The 4,743-nt window shown below is 38.5% G+C and overlaps 1 pseudogene; it reads left to right on the top strand.

Annotated features, from left to right (window-relative positions):
- LOC110292416 overlaps positions 1-4,743 on the top strand; it is a 194,467-nt pseudogene that overhangs the window by 970 nt on the left and 188,754 nt on the right.

The following is a 4,743-nucleotide window of genomic DNA, read 5'->3' on the forward strand; positions in this document are numbered from 1 at the left end:
AAAAAAAAAAAAAAGAAAAATAGAGGTGCACAATGCTCTGGCCACTCCTTGAACCTGTGTGTCTGCCAATATTTTGACCATTCCTTGAACCCATATGTGTGCCCACTGATGAAGCCCATTGCCAGGTGTTTGTGATATTGGTTGCTGAGAAAGAGTCAGAAAATCTCCCCAGCAACCACAGCCCAGCCAATCCTGAGTTCCTACACCTGCACCAGACTCTTTCCTCATACCCCTCCCATACCCATTTCTTGAGAATAGACATTGTTTAGATCTGGAAATCCTCTACTCTCCCCCTTCTCCTTTCTCCCCTGAGGGCCTATAAAAACTGGGACTTCTTTCCCCTTGAGGTCCACTCCTCTACCCCTGCGTGGGATATGAGTTATCCCCAGAGCTCTGGGTTTCCCTGAATAAAGCCTCATGTGGTTTGCATCAAGCTTGGTCTATTGTGAGTTCTTGGGTGTCCGCTATTGTCCTGAGGCCTGAGCGAGGGGCTCCTCTCAGAGTTTCAGCCCAAGGTCGGATCAAGGACTGTGTAGAATCTAACTTAGCTATATGTCAAAAAATCAATCCTTAGGAGCACTTGTAATAAAGCAATATTAAGGGAAATCACACAAATCTGTTTACCAACTAAAGCAAGTACATTGGAGCATTCTTTATTCAGGATGCCACGATTCCAGGAGACTAAGTTTCCGTGATATTTTCGCCTTGGGACAGTGCCCAGGTTTTCAGGGTCTGTCGCACTTGTCACTATTGGAGTGGATGTAGCAATGTACATTTCACCCAGTAATACTTCAATGTAATGTGATAAAGCTAAGAAAGGTCAAAGTGTCATCAATGGCTACGCACTTTAACACAAATATTGTACTGTAGCCTAGTGGTCCTCAAACACCCTGATGAATTTCTTTTAGCAATCTCCTGCCTTCGTAAATACCTCCAAATTCTTATTCTCAGCTATGGATATCTCTCATAGATCACACAACATAGAAAAGCAACAAGGGGAAAAAAAACAAGACGCAGTACTTCCTGTCTTTCGATTGAGTCTCTATGTCCTTGTCCTCTTTTTCAGTGTCCCACTACCTGCTTTGTTGAGCTCATAAATTGCTTAGACTTCACCTCTGCCTGTTCAAGACCATTTTCTAATGTTATCCCATCTCTCTTGTAAGGACTTTTCATTGCAAATTGAGCATTTCCACTGATACAAAATACATTTTTTATATATTAAACAACAACCAAACCTCCAAAGCCAACACATCCTTAAGGTTTTGTATTCCCTTAGTTACAAATTCAGTGTTTCATTTATTTTGGCAATAACCTGGGAGGTTAGTTTTTCAACTTTTGTTACAGTCTGAATGTCCTCCTCTTTCAGGCTCCTTTCTTGCAGCATCAGAGACCTCCAATCCCACTGATTCCATTCCCAAAGCCAATAGTTAGTTCTCCTCCTTATCTTATTAGAGTATTGTTAACATCTAGCCTGGTACACTATACTCCTGGTGGAAACCTTTCCTTCTCTTCCTGCTATTGCACCTTGGCTTACCCCCATGATTTCCTTGTCTTTAATTTTAAAATGATGACTGGCTATTGTACCTTCACATGTAGCTATTCTCATCTTATTCTTTTGATGCAGATAAATTCAAAGTAATACAACTAATTGCGAATACATTTTCTCAGGAAAAATTAAGTAATACAAAGTAGAATTTATCTAAGAGAGCACTGCTTCTAAAATACCCTAAGAATAAGTAGTATGCTAACCATCCTGTTGGGATAAGAAAATTTATCATGTCAGAATATAAATGTTTGTTCACCAGGATTGACCAGTCATTAGGGCCATCCCCAAAGAACACGCCTTTAACAAGTAGCTCAGGGGAATAGCACAGGATCACAGCCACCATTAGATCCTGGGCTGCTATTAAGTCCTCTTTGCACTTAGGAAAATCATAATTCTTCCAGGTGTTCAAGATGACTCCAGAAAACAACTATTGGGAAACAAAACAAAACAAACAGCAAACCCTCAAGAACAACAATAACAAATCACTGAAAAACTTAAATTTCTGGCAGTATCTTCACTGTGCAAATGCCCCATTTACACAAGAGGCCAGATTGTCTCTGTTTAATTGTTCAAAGTATAACATGATGTCGAGACCTAAAGGATGATAGTGTATAAGGAATGTATAAGCCAAATGTGTAAGAATGTAAATCAATAAAGCCTTCTGTTCCAGGCTAGCACCTCTTTGGGTGTTAGACAGAGCCAGACAAGCACTATAAAGAGCATTTCTGTTTATTAATCTCTAAACTTGTAGAGTGATTCCTCATTGGGAAGACATACTTCTATTAGACTTTGACATTAGATGTCATTTTTATTAGCTCATGTAGGATTGTGGATGATAAATTTTCTTGCCTGCAGAGGTGAAAGAATAGTACCTGGTTATTCCTAGCTGTGAAAGCATATTGTGGAGAATAACTTCCTTCCCTTTCCCAGGGCTCATTTCTAGGTGACCCCAGTTCTGTTTTCAGATTGTGTTTTGTTTCAGGGGTAACAATATGGGAACTTATTTTAATATCCAGACATACAAAAGAACAAAGAAGGCTTTTGTTGGGGAACACAAATAATATGGAATAGCCAAGTTTCTTCATATAAATTACAGCAATCAGAACCACTAAGCTGCATTAAGCGGCAACTAGTAATTGATTATCTCAGTTGGAAAAGAGGGGAAAATAGACAACAAGCTTTGAATAGTGAAATGATGGTATTATAGAATTAATATGGCTTCCTAGTGATAAATCACTCCAGCTCTTAGAGAACAATAAAGGAAACGTTCTTTAATAATAGTGCAAGTCTGATTCTGGATAATTCACAAATGGGAACCAAGCCCTGAACAGAAATTCCCCTCAGCTTATATGTCTCTAAGTTATGCTTAGAGCAATAAAATATGTTTCATGGAGACAGAAATTCCAATATTTGGTTGTTTATACAAATGAGGATATTTACTATGTAGAATATTGGCATAATTATTCTGAGACAGATCATGGCTACTTTTCTCAGGCAGTCATTCTGCCTGAATGGCAGAATCATGTTATTCCCTATAAGAGAACCCAGATTTAATGACAGAGAAGCCTTAATGGTCCTGATGATGGCCCTAATGGCCAACATGAGCCAGAAGTATCTCCTTCTGTAATGGGAATAGTGAACAATCATAGTGAAAAAAAAACTTAACAAAAACATACTTTCAGTAAACTTAAGCTTAAAAAAAAAACCCACTATTTTCCCCTTTTATTGAAAAGATTTTCTTTCTTATGCAATATTTACTAATTGTAGTTACCCCACCACCAGTCCTCCTCACTTCACCTCCCCTCCAGATCCACACCATTTCTAACTCTCCTTAGGAAAAAATGCTTCTAAGAGATGACAATAAAATATGACAAAATAAAGTACAACAAAATGAAGCAAATACTGTTTCAAAGTTCGACATGACAACCCAACAAGAGGAAAAGAGTTCTAAAATCAGGCATAAGAGTCAGAGACCCACTCACTCTCACAGTCAAGAGTCCCATAAAATACCAACATAAATGCTGTAGTATATACATAGAGGACTTAGCACAGACCCATATAGGCCCTCAGCTTGCTGCTTTAGTCACTGGGATCTCACATGCACCTTGCTTAGTTGATTCAGAAGGCCTTATTCTTCTGGTGCCTTTCATCCCCTCTGGTTCCTATACTATTTCCACCACCACTTTCCTGGGATTCCTGGTGTAGATTCTCTCTCCCTTCCAGAGGACGTAGGTTCAAATCTGAGTACCCACATGGCAGTTCATAACTATCTGCAACTCCTCTTGCAAGGGATCCAACACTCTCCATTCTCAAGAAGGCATATAAACAGGCAAAACACCAACACATATAAAATAAAAATAAGTAAATTATAAGCTCTCTCTAGACATGGTTTTGTCTAGTTGTGGGTCTCTGCATCTGTTCCCATCTGTTGCAGTAAGAAACCTCTCAGATGATGAATGGAAAAGCTGTTGCCTCCAGAAGCTAGAACAACTGAGGTGCCTGTCAATAGAAGAATGGATAAAGCAAATGTAGGATATTTAAACAAGGGGGTTGTTTAAAGATGGCATCATGAAATTTGAAAGCAAATGGATGGAACCAGAAGAAAATCATCCTGAGTAAGATCAATGCCTTGTCCAATCATCAGAAGAGATTTCTTTTTTCTCCATCATATGGAAACCTAAGCTTTAATTATGTTAGATGTACAGGCTTTTCCTTCCTGTACCTTCTACCAATTCTAACATGCTACTCATTCTTAAGTGCTCCTTTACATAAATTCTGCATGGTATAGTTTAGTATTTCCTAAAGAACTTTTGTAGATCCTTTATAATACCAATTATTTATTCCTAGTTTCTCCACTATCATCTTAATGCTAGAAAGAGTAGCATTTACCAAACAAGTAAGCCTATATATTTGGTTATTAGCAGTAACTTGGAATAAGTTTAAGAAAAGAAAAATGTAATAAACTTCACAGACATTAAAATTTCTTGGCAGTCAGAGACCTAATCTTTATCACTATCTCTGGAAGAAAGCATATTTCTGAATTCTTATGTATTTTTTAAAAATATTTTATTAGGTATTTTCCTCATTTACATTTCCAATGCTATCCCAAAAGTCCCCCATACCCTCCCCACCCCCCACTGCCCTACAAACCTACTCCCACTTTTTGGCGCTGGCATTCCCCTGTACTGGGGCATATA

Source organism: Mus caroli, chromosome 4, assembly GCF_900094665.2.
Source record: "Mus caroli chromosome 4, CAROLI_EIJ_v1.1, whole genome shotgun sequence".
NCBI classification, from domain to species: Eukaryota; Metazoa; Chordata; class Mammalia; order Rodentia; family Muridae; genus Mus; species Mus caroli.